At 39.3% G+C, this 20864-nt stretch overlaps 1 long non-coding RNA gene and 2 pseudogenes across 2 annotated transcripts in view; 1 reads left to right on the top strand and 2 right to left on the bottom strand.

Moving 5' to 3' along the window:
• Positions 1–20864, top strand: part of LOC105489289 (uncharacterized) — a 169460-nt gene that overhangs the window by 17652 nt on the left and 130944 nt on the right. The gene's annotated exons all lie outside the window — the stretch shown is intronic.
• On the bottom strand, positions 4210–4335 carry LOC112427968 (small nucleolar RNA SNORA25; annotated as a pseudogene).
• LOC139360118 (transcription factor TFIIIB component B'' homolog) lies at positions 4940–16533 on the bottom strand (annotated as a pseudogene).

Genomic DNA, 20864 nt, shown 5'->3' with positions numbered 1-20864 from the left:
AAAATTATTTCAATCTCTGCTGAAGTGAGGTAGCTTTTGATGCCTCCAACTTTGTTCTTTTTGCTTAGGATCGTCTTGGCTATAAGGGCTCTTGTTGGGTTCCATATGAAATTTAAAGTAGTTTTTTCTAGTTCTGTGAAGAAAGTCAGTGGTAGCTTGATGGGGATGGCATTGAATCTATGAATTGCTTTGGGCAGTATGGCCATTTTCACGATATTGATTCTTCCTATCCATGAGCATGGAATGTTTTTCCATTTGTTTGTGTCTTCTCTTATTTCCTTGAGCAGCGGTTTGTAGTTCTCCTCAAAGAGGTCCTTCACATCCCTTGTAAGTTGTATTCCTAGATATTTTATTCTTTTTGTAGCAGTTGTGAATGGGAGGTCACTCATGATTTGGCTGTCAATTTTTGATGTATAGGAATGTTTGTGATTTTTGCACATTGATTTTTTTATCCTGAGACTTTGCTGAAGTTGCTGATCAGCTTAAAAAGATTTGGAGTTGAGATGATGGGGTTTTGTAAATATACAATCATGTCATCTGCAAACAGAGATAATTTGACTTCCTCTCTTTCTGTTCGAATATACTTTATTTTTTTCTCTTGCCTGATTGCCCTGGCCAGAACTTCCAATACTGTGTTGAACAGGAGTGGTGAGAGAGGGCATCCTTGTCTTGTGCCTGTTTTCAAAGGAAATGCTTCGAGCTTTTGCCCATGCAGCATGATACTGGCTGTGAGTTTGTCATAAATAGCTTTTGTTATTTTGAGATATGTTCCATCAATACCTAGTTTATTGAGAGTTTTTAGCATGAAGCAGTGTTGAATTTTATCAAAGGCCTTTTCTGCATCTATTGAGATAATCATGTGGTTTTTGTCATTGGTTCTGTTTATGTGATGGATTACGTTTATTGATTTGCATATGTTGAACCAGTCTTGCATCCCAGGGATGAAGCTGACTTGATTGTGGTGGATAAGCTTTTTTGATGTGCTGCTTGGATTCGGTTTGCCAGTATTTTGTTGAGGATTTTTGCATCGTTGTTCATCAGGGATATTGGCCTGAAATTTTCTCTTTTTGATACCAAAGCCTGTGCCAGGTTTTGGTATCAGATAATGCTGGCTTCATAAAATGAGTTAGGGAGGAGTCCCTCTTTTTCTATTGATTGGAATAGTTTCAGAAGGAATGGTACCAGCTCTTCTTTGTACCTTGGGTAGAATTCAGCTGTGAATCATCTGGTCCTGGATTTTTTTTGGTTGGTAAGCTATTAATTACTGCCTCAATTTCAGAACTTGTTATTGGTCTATTCAGGTATTCAACTTCTTCCTGGTTTAGTCTTGGAAGGGTGTATGTGTCCAGGGATTTATCAATTTCTTCTAGATTTTCTAGTTTATTTGCGTAGAGGTGTTTATAGTATTCTCTGATAGTAGTTGGCATTTCTGTGGGATCAGTGGTGATATCCCCTTTATCAGTTTTTATTGTGTCTATTTGATTCTTCTCTCTTTTCTTCTTTATTAGTCTGGCTGGTGGTCTATCTATTTTGTTAATCTTTTCAAAAAACCAACTCCTCGATTCATTGATTTTTTGAAGGGTTTTTTTGTGTCTCTATCTCCTTCAGTTCTGCTCTGATCTTAGTTATTTCTTGTCTTCTGCTAGCTTTTGAATTTGTTTGCTCTTGCTTCTCTAGTTCTTTTAATTGTGATGTTAGGGTGTCAATTTTAGATTTTTCCTCCTTTCTCCTGTGGGAACTTAGTACTATAAATTTCCTTGTAAACACTGCTTTAGCTGTGTCCCAGAGATTCTGGTACGTTGTGTCTTTGTTCTCACTGGTTTCAAAGAACTTATTTGTTTCTGTCTTAATTTCATTATTTACCCAGTAGTTATTCAGGAGCAGGTGGTTCAGTTTTCATGTAGTTGTGCAGTTTTTAGTGAGTTTCTTAATCCTGAGTTTTAATTTGATTGCACTGTGGTCTGAGAGAATGTTTGTTATGATTTCTGTTCTTTTGCATTTGCTGAGGAGTGTTTTACTTCCAATTATGTGGTCAATTGTAGAATAAGTGTGCTGTGGTGCTAAGAAGAATGTATATTCTGTTGATGTGGGGTGGAGAGTGCTGTAGATGTCTATTAGGTCTGCTTGGTCTAGAGCTGAGTTCAAGTCCTGAATATCCTTGTTAATTTTCTGTCTCATTGATCTGTCTAATATTGACAGTGGGGTGTTAAAGTCTCCCACTATTATTGTATGGGAGTCTAGGTCTCTCTGTAGGTCTCTAAGAACTTGCTTTATGAACATGGTATGTAGACCAATGGAACAGAACAGAGGCCTCAGAAATAATGCCACATATCTGCAACCATCTGATCTTTGACAAACCTGACAAAAACAAGCAATGGGGAAAGGATTTCCTATTTAATAAATGGTGTTGGGAAAACTGGCTAGCCATATGTGCAAAACTGAAACTGGCCCTCTTCCTTATACCTTATACAAAAATTAACTCAAGATGGATTAAAGACTTAAATGTAAGTCCTAAAACCATAAAAACCCTAGAAGAAAACCTAGACAGTGCCATTCAGGTCATAGGCAGGCGCAAAGACTTCATGACTAAAATGCCAAAAGCAATGGCAACAAAAGCCAAAATTGACACATGGGATCTAATTAAACTAAAGAGCTTCTGCACAGCAAAATAAATGACCACCAGAGTGAACAGACAACCTACAGAATGGGAGAACATTTTTGCAATCTATTCATGTGACAAAGGGCTAATACCCAGAATCTACAAGGAACTTAAACAAATTTACAAGAAAAAACCAAGCCAGTCAAAAAGTGGACAAAGGATATGAACACACAATCCTCAAAAGAAGATATTTATGCAGCCAACAAACATGAAAGAAAGCTCCTTATCACTGGTCATTAGAGAAACGCAAATCAAAACCACAATGAGATGCCAACTCGTGCCAGTTAGAATGGCGATCATTAAAAAGTCAGGAAACAACAGATGCTGGAGAGGATGTGGAGAAATAGGAACGCTTTTGCACTGTTGGTGGGAGTGTAAATTAGTTCAACCATTGTGGAAGACAGCGTGGTAATTCCTCAAAGATCTAGAACCAGGAATACCATTTGACCCAGCAATCCCATTACTGAGTATATACCCAAAGGTTTATAAATCATTCTATAAAGACACAAGCACACATATGTTTACTGGAGTACTATTTGCAATAGCAAAGACTTGGAACCAACCCAAATGCCCATCAATGATAGACTGGATAAATAAAATGTGGCACATATACACCGTGAAATACCATGCAGCCATAAAAAAGAATGAGTTCGTGTCCTTTGCAGGGACATGGATGAAGCTGGAACCCATCATTCTCAGCAAATTAACACAGGAACAGAAAACCAAACATTGCATGTTCTCTCTCATAAGTGGGAGTTGAACAATGAGAACACATGGACACAGGGAGGGGAACATCACACACCGGGGCCTTTCGGCGGTTGGGGGGCTAGGAGGGGTATAGTATTAGGAGAAATATCTAGTGTAGGTGACGGGTTGATGGTTGCAGCAAACCACAATGGCACCTGTGTACCTATGCAACAAACCCGCATGTTCTGCACATCTATCGCAGAACTTAAAGTATAAAAAAAAGTGAAAAAAATTTAAATCTCTTTGTTATATTTATCTAATACATTTCTGAGTTTTCCATGTTATTTTAAAGATCACTGAGTTTTCTTAAAACTGCTATTTTGAATTATTGATCAGAGAGCTCATCTACTCCCCTCTAGTTAGGGTCAGTCACTGGCAACTTAATCTGTCTGGGGAGGTCCTGGTTTCCTGTTTGCTATTGTTTCCTGTGGATGTACATCTGGTTTTGCGGTGAAAAATTAGCTATTTATTTGTTTTCTCTGCCTGGCTTGTTTTGATTTTTATTGGGTATGTTTGTTCAGAGATTTCTTTGCGATATACCTGTCTTTTTTTGCTAGGTCACTGCCTCTTCTTGGTCTCTTTAAAGAATCAGCTTTTGGTTTCATCAATTTTTTTCCATTGTTTTTCTGTTTCAAATTTTATTGATTTTGGTTCTTATCTTTATTATTTAGCCCTTCTGCTTACTGTGGGTCTATTTCTTTTTTCCTTTAAAAAAAAGAAAATCTACTTAAACTTTGAGAAATGTATTTACTTTCCCACATCAACAATTATGGATTATCATGTCATAATTATAAACGGCTAAGTCTTATACTTCCTCAGGAAAATATTGCACCATTCAGTGCTATGGATCCTACAGAGAATTTCAGTCCTTGGTCATAGTGTTAATAGCTCTTAGCTTCACAGCCCCATGAGCCTCATTGAAATGTCCTTTATTTTTTCTAGTTTCTTAAAGTGGAAACTATATGATTGAGTTTAGACCTTTTAATTTTCTAATTAAATATTTAATGCTCAAGTTTCCCTGTGAGCACTATTTTAGCAAGGATTTTCATATGTTATATCACCATTTCATTCAGTTTAAAAAATGTTTTTCAAAAATTTCTGTCAATCTGTTGTTTGGCCCCTTGGTTATTTGAAAGTGTGCTTTTGATTTCCAGGTGCTTGGAGATTTAAAAATGTGTCATCTGGGTTTTTTTTAATACTTCTAATAGTTTTTCCACATCTGGGTTTTTTAAACTTTTAGTTCTAATAGTTTTTCCTTCATGTATTTTGGAGCTCTGTTAGGTGTATGCTCATTTAAGGCTCTTATGTTTTCTTGATTACTTTATCCTTTTTCTGTATAAAATAACTTATTTACATAATTTATATATATACATATATATATAACACAACTTCTTTAGAACAAGAAAATTTATAAATGACATGATTTTTTTTGTCAAAGACTTCGTCAAGCAAGAGAGTACACACGGGCACTTTTGTTTCAAATAACATGATGGTAAACAATGGATATTAATATTTTTGTCATGCCTCAACCATTTACCGACAATTAGGCGTCAAACCCTCAGGTTGATCACTTGCTAAAACATAAGTGTTTAGGAGAAAAAGTCAAGAAAAGATGAAAACCATTAATCATATCTTCTTTAAGATTTATGAAATAAATTCTTCGCAACATCTTCTTTACATGAATCAGGCCTAACATAGTTCTTGCCACCATGTAAGGTAAATACACTGATTAACTTTCTCTTTTCCAAAATTAGGTTTAAGGATATAGTGGTAGGATAATTTAGCTGGCTGACTTGATTCTCTAATACAGTGAGTCCCTGTATTCTTTATATAGCAAGAAATTCTATCTTCTATAAAACTAGCTTATTATATATTAAAAAGAGAACATTGTTAAAGTTAAAAATTATTATTACACAAGGATAAATAATAGTTTAATCATGGCAATCTAACTCCCAAACTAACGTTAAGAGAATGAAATCTTTCCAGAATATGAGTTTTAAAAACTTACAAAAACAGGGTATTAAAATGGCAATGTGATTTACTACCATGATTTCTCTGACATATTAATCACGAAATAAATGCCTACTTGTAGACAGTTTCCACTCAGAATTATATAGCCTCCTGTCTGACAAAGTGATAAGCCATAAATTTCACTAAAAGACAATGAGAAAGAAGTGCTCTCATAGCAGTAGTTTCAATAAATTAGCATAACTGTTATACCTGCTGAGACATAATTCTCTTCTGTTAAGGAATTTAAAAACTGGCCACCATTTTTTCAATATACAAACTTAATTATCTAGACTCTAAAATATCTTCCCAATTGAAATACTGATCATTACATAATACAATGAACACAGTTCTAACTTTTAGGCACAACTCATGACTTCAGTGACAAATAACTCATACCTACAGACATCAGCACCTTAGGGTAAGAAAACTTGGGGTCTAATATAGCGGTCAAACTAAAAGGCCAGTCCAGCAACAGTCCTTCATTCAAGTACCGTCCATGGCTTCTTTCACACTGAAATTGCAGAGCGGAGTAGCTGCCAGACAGACCCTCTGGCCTGCAAACCCAAAATAGTTTGCAGAAGGTTTCCAACTCCTGAGATAATGTATTATCAATCCAAGAGGCTTTTCAAATAAAATCAGAGTAAATTTGCCGTTTGAGAAGTCTAAAGGGAACCACTACAGATCTGCTTGAGTAGATCGTAGAATTATACGTGTCAATCATCAAATCTTGAAATTAAAACCTTAAATTCACATTGATGATAATCACTAACTTTATTTTTAATTTATTATTATACTTTAAATTCTAGGGTGCATGTGCACAATGGGTAGGTTTGTTACATATGTATACATGTGCCATGTTGGTGTGCTGCACCCATTAGCTCGTCATGTACATTAGGTATTTCTTCTAATGCTATCCCTACCCCCTACCCCCACCCCATGTCAGGCCCTACTGTGTGATGTGTTCCCCACCCTGTGTCCAAATATTCTCACTGTTCAATTCCCACCTATGAGTGAGAACATGCAGTAAAGTCTTATTTTCTATTTTTAACATCATGATTGTGTTCCATGCTTAAAGATCTAAGTGTTTCTTGAGAATTTAATGGTAAAAAAATCTATGAAGAAATTGGCTTTTTAAAAACTAATATATGTCTGTGCGTGTACAAAGGAGATTGCGTTTTGTATGAAAATTTGTCTCATAAAGTTGAGTTTCCCCTACCCTCATGAAAATCCTGAGAATATCCCAGAAATAAGAAAAACAGAAAAATTCACAATACAAAGTCAATACATTAAATTTAGGGAAAAAAGTGTTCCAAACATATACTGGCCAAACATTTTTAGTTATATCATTTTAAATATATTTAAAAGTAAAGAGAAAAAGGAGACAAACATAAAATTGTTAATGCCTTCTTTATAATCTGAGGGGTGAAAATAGCTAAAACTGAATATCCTTTTAAATAAAAAATGTAAAAATAAATAAGCTCTTTGTTGTGTCATCTTTAGAAATAATTATGTTTAAATACTAGTTTTTCAATTAGGACTCATGTTACATCACCATAAACTGAAAAAGTATGTGTTTTTCAGTCAGACAAACAGCTGATAATAGAAAAGTTATCTAACATTTACCATACTAAAGTGGAGTTTGACAATTTGTTTTCATATACAGTCATGTGTCCCTTAACTATATGTTCTAAGAAATGCCTTGTTAGGTGATCTTGTGTGGAACAACGCTGAGTGTACTTACAAACACTGAGATGTACAGACTGCTGCACACCCTACAGTCCGAGGCTATGTGGTATAGCCTATCACTCCTTGGCTACAAACCTCTATAGTGTGTTACTGTGTTGAATACTGTAGGCAGTTGTAACGCAATAGTAAGTATCCGTGTATCTAAACAGGTCTAAACATAAAAGAGCAACGCACTGTGTTATGATGGCTATAATGTCACTAGATGATAGGAATTTTTTATCTCCATTTTAATTGTATGGGACCACTGTCATATATGCGATCTGTCATTGACTTCAACATCATGTGAAAAATGACTGTACTTAGAAGCAACTGAAAAGATCTTCATCCTTCATCATCTTCCTCTAAAAATAAAAATAAACAAACTTCACAAAAGAAGTTTCTAAACATTAAATATGATACAATCAACCCCAAATCTGTCTGCAATGCAATTCATACAGAGACATATATCCACAACATTCCCAAATGTCCATGTGTGCTTAGCACAGGAAGAGTCAAATTGTAAACAAGAGTTGTTATTTCTGTCTGAGAAAGCAGTCTTAATTGCTTGCTCTTTGCAAAATGCTAAATCAATCAGAATGAAAGGAACCTCAGGAATGTTTTCCACTGATTACAAAAGCTTCAAATCAAGCTCATTAAATATTCAAAATCAACCTAAAGAAAAATAGACATTGATGTTTTGCTCTAAATACTGTTTTGTTGATGTAATTGACTCTGGAAATCCTAGACTTAATTTAAAAAAGAAAAAGACAAAAGATTGTTTTATTCTGTTTCATCCACTTCAATGAAGACATCATTGAAGAAATATTCAGAGGCCGTGGTTGGCTTCCCTTCAGGGGCCTCTTTTGGCCACTTTTGTGTCCTTCTTTCAGTAAGGGCTGATCACAAAAAACCTGAGTTGATGAGCTGCTAATATTCTCAGATTGAGTATTAATAACACTTGGAGATGCAAGCAGATCAGAGGACTCCTGCTTCTTTTTCTGGCTTTCACTGGATGCATTGGATCTTTTCAGATTCTGTCTTAATGCAGGTATAAGAGGCTTTCGGCGTTTCTTACTATAGACCTGACTAGGTCCATCAGATTCCAAACTATTCTTTGAACACGTGAAAGATAAAACATCCCAAGGGTCTTCTGCCAGGTCTGGATAGTGGGGCTTTTGAAGATGATGATTTGCTCAGACTTAGGAGCAGCGTCACTTCTTTCTTCCTTATCAGACACAATCATTTCATTCTGAGGTAACTGAGGCAGAGAATTGTCTATGTGTGTATCGGGAGATCTAGATCCTGTACTCCGAAAAGTTGGTTCAACTTGCTCTGTTTGAGGTTCTGGAGTTGTCAATGTGCTTCCTGAGGTAGGAAAAATATCTTGTCCCTTGCGAGACTCCCCTGTTTCCTCAAAAACCTTTGTTAATTCCTTTGAGTGCACCTCAGAGGTCTATGCTTGACAATCATCTCTTAAAGTGAGTGAACAGTTTTTGGCAGGAGGAACGTGGTCATTTTCATCAAGCCTGCAATGAAATCTCTTCCTAGGTACAAGATCTAAATTATCAGGAAGCTTTTTAGAATCACCTCTTTCAAAAATAGATAAACCCATGTCATCTTGACCAACTGAAGTTGCTGGGAAACAAATACTCATGCCACCCCTTTCTTCAGTATTCACGGATTTGACCAATACGGGAGCTGGCAGTGAAGGGTTTTGGCATTAACTGTGCGGTGGCTTCGGTTATTTCTTCTACTCTCTAGTAGTTTAATGGAAAAAGGAGATTGGTTGGATTTCCACCGGCGTTAAAATAAATGCTTGTTCATCTTCTCCATCTTGAGGTACATTAGCAACTGGATTCACTGTTAGGTCTTGAGGACTGATTATGTTTTCTTGTTGGACTTCTGGAATACTTATTGGTGTTTACCCTGGCACAGGAAGTGTAAGCACATTGTCTCCTTTAGAGTGCTTTATCTGGGGCTTTTCAAAAGAATTTTCACCAAGACCCCTCTGCAAACCAAGTGTGCAGGGCTGTGTCTCAGAGGAAGCAACTGGAGCAACTGACAACACGTGAGCCTCTTGAGAGCGCTCTCCTTGATTTTCATTTCTCTCAGTTAGGTTTACTTCTTGAGAAATCCTGGTCCCTTGGATACCACGTACGCATGCCGATTTGCTCTGTTCTTTATTCTCTGCTGTTGTAACTGGTCTGAGGTTTTTATCTTCTAGTTCTGTTGTTTCGGAAGCATTTTTCTCTGTTTCTCTTTGAGTTTCCAGTTCTTCCCCATTGGTTACACAGAAACTGGAAACTTCCTGATAATCATCAAACCTGTTGGTCCCTAAAATCTTCTCAAGATTTGGTTTAGGCTTGGCAAATCTACTTCTTACTCTCAAATTACTGGTCACTTTAGAAGTTGTATTCCTGGTTGGTGTAGCATTCTTCTTTCCTTTCTCCATTAAACTAATTTATTCTCTGGAACTTTGTTCCTCCAATACAATCTTGTTTTCTTCAAATGATGAGGGAGATGTAGTAATGACAGATGAAGAGAGCTCCTGACATTCATGAACAATTTTGTGATTTATATTATCTAGGCTAAAAGGAATATGGCTTTTATTCTTTGAATGAACATGAGGGAGTATACATACTCCTACATCACCCTGTTCAGTACTGATTCTGACTGCAATACTAGATCTCACATTGCAGCTTTGGTGCTTCCATCATTGGTACCTGGTTCATCTTGGATATGTTCACCTACGTGTGTGTGTGTTTGTGTGTGTGTGTGTGTTTTATCCCTGGTAACTTTTTTGTTCTAAACTTGATTTGTTTTAATGTTAATAGAGACACTCTAGTTTTCTTTTGCATTGTGGATATTTGTCCTTTCATTTACTTTTAATATGCCTATACCATTATAGTTAAAGTAAATTTTCTTAAGGCAGAATCCAGTTGGATCTTGGTTTGTTTTTTTTTTTAAGTCAACCCAGCAATTTCTGTCTGTTAGTGTCATTAGATCTCTTAATTTAATAATTGAAATGTGTTTAGACCTATTGTTTTATTATTTTATTTTTATTCTTTTTTATTTTTCTGACCTCCTCTCTTTGCTTTCTTTTTCATTATTTGAACCTGTACATTTATATGTATTTTCCTATTGGTTCTTTTTCTCTGGGGATCTCTGACTAATTCATTTTTTTCTTTTTTCAATATCAGTTTTGCTTTCAAAGCTTTTGCTCTGTTGTTTAGAAATATTTTCAGAGTTTTAGCCACTGTCCTTGGCACACAGTGCTGTTGACTGGTCCTACCTGCAGGGTGAAGCAAGGAGAGAAAATGAATAGAAAAAAAGGATTTTTATCCTCCTCAATCTTTGTACAACTAGAGCTTCCTTTTATGGCTGTTCTCTTTAATGGGTGGGTTTTCTCTTACGATTTGTATGTAGTGCAACTCTGTAACTGAGGCAGCCCTCATGGCAGGCCTGGAGAGAGAGACAGAGAGGGAGAGAGAGAAAGAGAGAGACAGAGGGAGAGAGAGAGGAAAAAATAATTTCTCCCATTCTCTGGAAGCTCAGAGAAGCCCATTGTTCCATTTCTCTGTTGACAAGGACAGTCTCTTCTTAAGATTTTGTTGTCCGTTTGTATTGTTCAGTGACCTGCCTTAGCCAGCCTATGCTTGGGTCAAAGCTGGAGATAAAAGAAAAACACACACACAAAAAAAAAAAAAACAGAAAAAAACAAAACAAAACAAAACAAGAAATGCACTGTGGTCTGCTTGCTGTTATTTTCGATAGATCAGTATTTGTATTTTGTTTGTTGTTTTTAGTTGCACTTTGTGGTATCCATAGTTTGCAGTGAGTTACTCCATTTTGGGTAGAGTTAGAAACTTGAATCCTTTATTTTAAAAAAATTATTTAGCAATTTGGGATTATTTCACAACTCAAAAGCAATGAATAATTGAAATTATTTCTGAATCTTTAATGACACCTTACTTCTAAGGAAAATCCAGGAAATGTGTTAAGTGTAGAATTAGGAAATTTCATTTTCAGCTTTTATGACATCACCAGTGTAATAATTTTCCAAAACAGAAACGACATCATATTTCTTACATTTGAAATTTTTTTTCTCTGACTACAATAAAGTGATAGGTAAATCATTGTGAATACAAGTAATTAATGCCTTTAGAGAGATGAACAAGGAACAACTACTTGGTTGGAAAGATCTTGAGTGTATGGCTACTGTTAGCACAGAGGCTGAAGATGTTTAGTTTACGTGTATTATTTTCCTTCTATTCTAATAAATGTCACAAAACAATACTAAGTAGCATAATCTACTAGTGCAGTATGGAACATATATCTTGTGGAAATACATTGCCCAACAGAGGCATTGTATGGTGTATAAAATAAAATAAAACATAATAAAAGAGAAACAACTGATGATTTTGGATCTGAATTATAGTGTTTTCCATCTTTAAGGCTAATATAGAATTTTATGATGAGAATTTTCAGACCATTATATATATATTTTCATGAATATTGATAATAAGTAGTAGGCTAAAAGCCCTTTTACATACAGTGGGTTAAATTAGGTTTAATGTTGTATATTCCAGAAATAAGGTAATAAAATGAGTTTATTCTAGACCCCCTAGAAAATCAATGATACAGCATCTTACCTTGTGATCAAACCTGGCAACAAAGAGCCTAGCCCCAAAACACAGAAGGAGATTCTTTTAACGAACAATAATGCTTACCTTTTAAAAAAAACATAATTTCAACTTTTATTGTAGATACAGGGGGTTGTGTAGGTTTGTTACATGGGTATATTACGTGATGCTAAGGTTTAGGGTACAAATGATCCGGTCACCCAGGCAGTGAGTACAGTCCCCAAGACGTAGTTTTTAAGCCCATCCCCTACTCCTTTCCTCCCTCCTCTAGAAGTCCGCAGTGACTGCTGTTCTCAGCTTCATGTCCCTGTGTGCTCAATGTTTATCTCCCACGTATAAGTGAGAACATGTGGTATTTGGTTTTCTGTCCTGCATTCATTATTTTAGGATTATGGCCTCCACCTACATCCATGTTGCTGTAAAGAACATGATTTCATTCTTTTCAAGGCTGTGTAGTATTCCATGAGGTATAGGTACCATATTTTCTTATTCAATCCACCATTGATGAGCACCTAGGCTGATTCTATATCTTTGCTATTGTAAATCATTCTGTGATGGACATGGAGAGTCTTGTCTTTTTGGTAAAATGATTTATTTTCTTTTGGATATATACCCAGTAATGGGATTTCTGGCTTGAATAGTAGCTCTGTTTTTAGTTATTTGATAAATCTCCAAACTGCTTTCCACAGTGGCTGAACTAACTTACATTCCCCCAGCAGTGTGTAGGCATTCCCTCTTCTCTGCAGCCTTGCCAGCATCCATTACTATTGGAATTTTTATAATAGCCATTCTGTCTGGTGTGAGATGATAGCTCATGGTGGTTTTGATTTGCATTTCTCTGAGCGTTAGTGACGATGAACATTTTTTCATATGTTTGTTGGCTGCTTGTATTTCTTCTTTTGAGAGGTGTCTGTTTATGATCTTTTCTTACTTTAGACTCACATGTTGTTAACCTGCTCCGTGTAACAAGCAAACTGTGAAATGCTTTCAGGTGCTCAATACGTAACATGAAGGTACCGAAAGCAGCATTATAAATGTAATGATTTAACTCGCTGAAAACTAAAAGTCATGTATTCAGTGTCAGTTCTAATTTTGATAAAAAATTTGTTTAAAGAATAACAAAATATTACTATTTTTCAAATGAGGGTAATTGTCAATTTTAGATTAAATGATGTATAATAGCATATCATATATTAATGGAAGGTATGATTTGACATAAAATAAAGCTTAGTTCATGAAAATCAAGGTTGCTTTTTTTTTTAAAAAATAGTAAAGCATGTTCAAATAGAATTTATTTTGTAAATGTAAGAATGTCTAGGCCGGGTGCGGTGGCTCACGCCTGTAATCCCAGCACTTCGGGAGGCTGAGACGGGCAGATCACGAGGTCAGGAGATCAAAACCATCCTGGCTAACATGGTGAAACCCCATCTCTACTAAAACAAAACAAAACAAAACAATTAGCCAGGCGTGATGGCAGGCGCCTGTAGTCCCAGCTACTCGGGAGGCTGAGGCAGGAGAATGGTGTGAACCCAGGAGGCAGAGCTTGCAGTGAGCAAAGATAGCATGACAGCACTCCAGCCTGGGAGACACAGTGAGACTCCGTCTCAAAAAAAAAAAAAAGTCTTAAAGTTAGGATTTATCTTATATTACTCATTATTGTTGTCTTTGGAGAAAAAATATCATCACATAAACCCAGACCAGGCATTTAAAAAATATCAGTCATTAAAAAAAATCTATCCTTGATAAATAAATCCACAATAGAAAAATCCATTTTTTTTAAAGGAGAATGTAAACACATCTCAAAGCCTAACTTGTTAGCTTTTAAATATGGTAATAACCAAACCTTGCACAGTTCTTGAAGAGTACGGGCTAGGTTCCAGGTAAATATCAGACTAGAAAGATGAATAAGATCTCATGTCTGCTTTTGAGAAGCTTCTCCTGCAGATTCTTACAGTCCCAGTTCTGCTGTGGTTTGTGAATGGAGGAGCAGGATCACAGAAGGAATCATCTCTGCTGACTTTTAGAGAGGGTGATGCGTAATGAAGGTATTTGTTTTTTAATTATCATAGTACCTAATGTCATTTTTTTTTTTGCAAAAATAAATTACTAAAGACTTGTAAACTAGATCAATTGCCGTGGCTCATACGTGTAATCCCAGATGTGAGCCACTGTGACTGGGAGGCCGATGCAGGAGGATTGTTTGAGTCAGGAGTTTGAGTCTAGCCCACGCAATATAGTGAGACCTTGTCTCTATAAAAAATACAAAAAAAAAAAAAAAAAAAAAGCCGGATGTGTAATGCTTGCCTGTGGTTTCAGCTGCTTGGGAGGCTGAGGTGGGAGGTTCACTTGAGCCCAGGAGGTTGAGGATGCAGTGAGCTGAGGTTGCACCACTGCACTCCAGCCTGGGCAACAGAGCAAGATCCTCTCTCAAAAGCCAGACCAAATCAAATTAAAACAAATAAAAACACTTGAAACCTAGCAGAGCCAACAAATATACAGCATCTTCTACAGATTTTTAGCTTCCAGTACTAATAAGGGCATCCTGGAAGGGTGATCCTCCATGTTTTCTACATAATGGTTTCAATATGCTCACTGGTTTGAGTCTTTACTGAGTAGGTTGTCATTTGGGCCTGCGTGACCTCTCCTGATTTTGAATTGTAATAATAAAATAATTGTGTTATATTTTCCATTGTGAAGTTCCCCATGTGTTTGAACATAGAAAGCATTATTGGAGATTTCCACTTGTGACCAAGGAAACTCAATTAGGTTTTACCTTTAATTTTTTATGTCGTTGTGGCTGGTGTAATGAAAAGGTTGTCCAAGCCTTTGAAACAAAAGTGCTCGTCTTTGCTCTTTCTGTGTTTGTGGAATCTTTGCTCTGCCTGTGTCTAAGGAACACTGCCATTTTGTGGATCAGAGCATGTAAAAAGCCAAATAAATGAGAAAAACTATTTGAATGTCATGTCTCTCCCCAAGCAGTAACATTAACGTGTTTATGCAATAAGCACTTTTACCAAATTTGCTTATTGAGGCACCTCCTGCAGGCGTGACACTGTGACGGTCTTGGATGCCCCAGGATCCCTCACAGCTTTTCTGGTGGACGCATGAACCTGGCAGGGCCAGGGAATCCATTCCCAAGGGGACGTCCTTGACCAAGGGCAAACAGAGGCTGCAGGTGAGCACTCCCCTTCCAGGGGCTCAGATGGGACAGTGACTTGCATGCTCATGGCTCTGCATGGTAGCCTGGTCCATGAAACGCTGGTTCTTGCCGAAGAGACCAGCTCCATCACACACTCTTGCACTCTTGTTCTGCCTCTGCTGTTTTGCTCTTCCTCCTCCCTCTGGTCTGCAGTCCCATGAATCCATGCTGTTCATTCTGCCCAGGCCCCAGCACCCCTCCCTGCCTCTGTGGACCAATTGCTGCCACAGCCCACACGTGGACTGACCACAAAGCTGCAGGCTTCCAGTTAGAGAGGGATCCCCAGAGAGCATTTCCTCTGAGCAGTGCCTCTGTTTCATGGACTCCTAACACCCCACGTGTCTCCTTTGTAGAACTCATCACAGTTCTGGAAACGGGCTCATGCTTCCTGCTCTATCCACGGCACAAGCACTCCATCTTTCCCATAACATAGTAGAGACAATCAATAATCACTGCCCAATGCATGGATAGAGGGGCTTTCAATTTGATTCCCTCCCTTCAATCATGCCTACCGTGGAATCATCCTCCATATCACAGCGACTCATCCATTTAAAACTCAGCCCTGCCCATGGGGCTCCCTTGCTGTCTCTCCTCAGGACGTCTCTATTGGCTGTAAAGGCCTCTCCCGGAGAAGCCTCACACCTGTCAGTGGCTCCTCCCCGCCGTGCCCCCACGTACCTCTGCATGCACAGGTGTCTTCATCCTTCTACCTTGGCTCCTCCGTCTCAGTCTCTGGATGACCCTTGGTAGCTTTTACTTTCCTAGTTATCCTCAATCACTTGGCCAGTAAATGCCCCTTTGCACCTTTAGTGTGGAGATACGCGTCCCTAACATCTTAAAAAAATTCCATAGGTTTTTTGAGGAACAGGTGGTATTTAGTTACAGGATAAGTTCTTTAGCAGTGATTTGTGAGATTTGGGTGCGCCCATCTCCCAAGCAGTATACACTGAACCCAATTTGTAGTCTTTTATCTCTCCCTTCCCACCCTTTCCCCGTGAGTCCCTAAAGCCCATTGTGTCCTTCTTCCGGCTCTTATTGCTGACTGCATTACCTGGCACTTAACAGTTTTTGTGTTAGTTTCTGTAATAGACTCCGAGCTCTCCAAGGTGGATTCTTTGTTCCTTTTCCACACCTGCCTCCATCATCGAGCGTGACCGCAGGAGCTCTCCAGACACATCTTCCGGGTCAAGGTCTAATTTAGGTAAAGAGTGAACTGGACAGAATCAGAGTGTGGCCTCTGGAACAATAGTGCCAAGTCCTGGGTTATCAGCAAAGCTGGTGCTTGGCTTATTCCAGTGAGCTGGGGGAATTTTTCCGGCAACAGAAGGATCGTTTTTCCCAGGTGGTAATTCTGTTGCTCATCAGGGTCAAACGTGTGTGATTCTGATTCCACGTGTGCAGAAGGCGGTGCTGTGCACCTCTGGTGATATGCGGAAATCTAGCACACGCTCAGTGGTGATTGCTGAGATTGGGTTCAGGGACTGTCCTGGAGCACCTGAATGCTTGGTACATCTGCCATTTAAAAATGACAGGATTTCCCACCAGGACATTGTGACACGTGTCTGCCTCTCTCACTCGTTGGCATGGGACTGGGCATGACTCGTTATTTTCAATGAAACCAAATTGGTTGGAAAACAGTCAGGAATGAGGTGTTCTGTGTCTAGGTGACTCTCAGGGAACTATTGCCATGGATGGAGCCTCTGGCATAGGACGTTCACCCTGCTGGAAAAACCTTACATTTGGTGGACACTGGCACAAGCAGGCAGTGAGGTGTCCAAAAGAAAGTGACCAGGCATAGCACAGGCTAAACAAAGGATGGTGGCCAGGAATCCAATGGGCAGCGCTCACAGCTGCGAACGAGGAGTGGGGCCGCCCTGTGCCGTGGGTACCCTGCACAGTAGAGCCATCGCGGGCATGGAGGGCTGTGGTCAGGGGCTTTGCAGGGGAGGGCACGCTGGGCTCCGCGTGGAAAGTGCAGGGCGCAGGGAGCCCCTGTTTCGGGCCGAGGTTTCTGCTGGCTGCTGGAGCTGAGATTAAACACAGTGACAGTCACTTTCCGCAGCTCTGGGAAGGCAAAACCCTGTCTCTACTAAAAATACAAAAATTAGCCAGAGGTGGTGGCAGGCGCCTGTAATCCCAGCTACTTGGAAAGCTGAGGCGGGAGGATCGCTTGAACTCGGGAGGCGGAGGTTGCAGTGAGCCGAGATCACACCACTGCACTCCAGCCTGGGCGACAGAGCCAGACTCTGTCTCAAAAATAAAAATAAAAATAAAAAAAGATTTCAATGGCCCTATATTTTTATGGGAAAGAAATTCTGAAGATCAATAAGAGGTGACCCTGTTTCTGATAGGAAGTCGCCGGGGAAATGGTTGCCTGTGGGTTCTTGTTGCTGAACATGCTGGGCAGGTAGCAGAGGGGAGAGGCTGCGACTGGGGACATGAGGAGAACAGACCCAAAAAGCGAAGTGAAAACCCAGCCAGAGTCAGCGCAGTCCCCTCAGATCAGTAACGCTACATGGAGGATCCCGTGTTAAAACTCTGCGTGTGTTCACAAAACCCAAACTGCTTCCTGAGGGAAGGAGAGAAGCAATAGTGTTTTTTTCCGAAAGGTTTGAGTCTGGATTATCCCATTAAAGATGACCTTGTTTTCTTTAATATTGTGCTATTTCCCTCCTCACTGAGGATTCACTACCCTCTTCCCAAGTTCTGCAAACCTGAAAGGAATCAACACCCAGTTCCCCATAAACACTTAGACGATCTCATTCTCCTGCTTCTCTTTCAATGCTTCCTTCTGCAGCACCCTTTCTTCCGGCCATCCTTCCCTACTCGTAGGTCCTCATGTGGCTTCAGTATTTCTGTTATCTTACACTTCATGTGATCTTATGAAAATGCTGCTTTTTAATTTTTAAAAAATTATTTTTATTTCAATAGATTTTTGGGGGAACAGGTTGTATGTGGTTACATGAGTCAGTTCCTTAGTGGTGATTTCAGAGATTTTGGTGCACCCATCCCCCAAGCAGTGTACACTGTACCCGATATGTAGTCTTCTATTCCTTGCTACCCTTTCCCCTGAGTCCCCAAAGTCCATTGTATCATTCTTAGGCCTTTACAACTTCGTCTCTCAGCTCCCACTTATGAGTGAGAACATATGATGTTTGGTTTTCCGTTCCTGAGTTACTTCACTTAGAATAATGGTCTCCAGTCTTTTTTAAAAAAATTTCCCCCTTCACATTGAAAGAAGACTGCTGAGATTCTCTATTGTTCCTTCAGAGTTCTGAAAACTCTTCCCTGAGTTTTCAGATTCCTAGTAGAACAAGGTCAGTTTACCATACTGTTGTCTGGGTTTCATATTTTAGTCTTCTACCCTCAATATACCACCCAGGAGCTCACGGGAAGGTCAGGGCTCAGACTGGGAAAAAAGTGCCCAGCCTGGATTGGTGGAGACACCAAGAGAAAGGGGGAATTCTGAAATCCAGTGCTTCTACATTTCCCAGATTTGCACAATTTCTTCCTGAGTCTGTCTGAATAGGTAAGGCTGAACAACAGCAGTGGAAGAAAGACAGGGCCGTCCACCCTTCAGCCTCAGCTCTCCCCGTCAGCAGCTTGGCTGGTGCCGCTGCGAGGTGTGAGCGCCCATCTGAGGGCCCTGCTGGCTTCATGGCATTAACGCACTGTCTGTGGGCTTTTGTGTGTGTGCGTGTCATTGCAGCATTCTTCCAGCCTTGGTTATGACCCTGTGTTACAATTTGTGGGCAACGGTTCTAGTCCTGGTTTGCATTTTTAAAGCCTTGGTCTAATGAGTAGCTTCACTCACTTCAAAAACAAATTACCTTGTGGAATAGCTGATACACCAGCTCTATTTCTTTCCATTTGACGTAGTCAGATTCCTGCTTATTGAAAAATATTGTGAATTTGAGTAAGGAGGTAGAACAAAGTTGTGAGGGCAAACTAGGGACTAGATCTGAATTAATTTCGAAATGTACTTTCTTCATAAACTGTTTTTGATTTATTTGAAAGACACTCATGATTTCAGGTATATTTAATAATGGAGTTATTAGGACAATATATATCCTAATAAGGATACTCATTCTCTAAATTTTCAGCAATGAAAATGCAGACTAACAGACAATATGTTTGTTTTTTAGAGTGAAATCAAATTATGTAAAATGTACCAAACCATTGGGTAGAACTTCTGACTTGAACTATTATGGAAATTTTGGATCTCTATTACAAAATCAAGAATTTTCAATAACACATGTGAGAAGAATAAAGTTCAAATTTTTTTTCTCTCTGTCACTAGGGATATTGATAATAAAAGTGTCTTTCAAACTCAACTGTAAAAATTTTCAAAGAGCTTTTCTCTGCACAGCACATTTGATTTTCAAAGAAGCTTAAAATATTATCAACATTGATAATTGTATTTTCTTAAGAAAGGCAGGGCCGGGCGCGGTGGCTCACGCCTGTAATCCCAGCACTTTGGGAAGCCGAGGTGGGCAGATCATGAGGTCAGGAGAGGGAGACCATCCTGGCTAACACGGTGAAACCCCATCTCTACTAAAAATACAAAAAATTAGCTGGGTGTGGTGGCACACACCTGTAGTCCTATCTTCTCAGGAGGCTGAGGCAGCAGAATCCCTTGAACCTGGGAGGAGAGGTTGCAGTGAGCCAAGATTGTGCCACTGCACTCCAGCCTGGGTGACAGAGCGAGACTCTCTTTTTTTTAAAAAAAGGGCAGGGCATGAACGGTGACGGTGACTCCGTATAGGAGACTGCAGGTCTTCCTGTGTGTTTCTAACAATCTCCTCTTTCTTCTGCTCAAGCCTGAGCCACAGTATTTCAAGATTGTGACCTCTAAAACTCCAGTTTGAAAAACCAAATCAAACCAAGCCAAAACAGAAACCTGACCCTATTACCCATTTTAGTTTTTCCCTATGGATAAAATAATGCTAAACACAACATATTAATAAACACTAAAATTCTTGGAGTGATTTCTTTAAACCAGATACTGTGTAAGTGCTCCTTATAGATTATTTCAAATAATCCTGAAATGAATGCTTTGAGGTGCGAGTTATATGACAGCTATATCTTTTTTTTTTTTTTTTTTGAGACGGAGTCTCGCTCTGTCACCCAGGCTGGAGTGCAGTGGCCGGATCTCAGCTCACTGCAAGCTCTGCCTCCCGGGTTCACGCCATTCTCCTGCCTCAGTCTCCCGAGTAGCTGGGACTACAGGCGCCTGCCACCACGCCTGGCTAATTTTTTGTATTTTTAGTAGAGACGGGATTTCACTGTGTTAGCCAGGATGGTCTTGATCTCCTGACCTCGTGATCCGCCTGTCTCGGCCTCCCAAAGTGCTGGGATTACAGGCTTGAGCCACCGCGCCCGGCCGACAGCTATATCTTTTATAGAACACCCAGAAAAATTATGGTACACTGGAAAGATCAAACAATTTCATCCTTGACTCCACCGTGCCTTAAGTGCCAGGTCTGGCAGCCAGTTCTCAGCACTGCCCTCAGCAAGCAAGATGCCCAGAGCTGGAGAGGGGATGAGGAAAGCAGGCTTTTTGTGTCATTGTTTTTAAAGTACTGAATATACATAAATGCTTAGAGACTGTGAGGATGGAAGAAAACAACTGCATGGGACCACACGCAGTTTAAGGCAATTCCTGTTCATTTTGAAGTCCTTTGGCGTTTTCTCCCCATTCCTACATAACCAAAACCCTCAATCATCTTTCTTTGCCTTTTCTTTGTGTCACACATGCATATTCTTTTCAACTCAAGACGAGACCAAGCTAGTTATGTACCTAACTGGAGTTTGATTCGTTTTCTGTGTAGGATGCATCCTGTGAGCACCCTGCAATGCTTATTTGTTGTACCCTTTCTGT

This window comes from Macaca nemestrina, chromosome 19 (assembly GCF_043159975.1).
Source record: "Macaca nemestrina isolate mMacNem1 chromosome 19, mMacNem.hap1, whole genome shotgun sequence".
Taxonomy (NCBI): Eukaryota; Metazoa; Chordata; class Mammalia; order Primates; family Cercopithecidae; genus Macaca; species Macaca nemestrina.
Note: the sequence above shows the minus strand (reverse complement) of the source record. Positions and strands in the feature narration are given on the sequence as shown.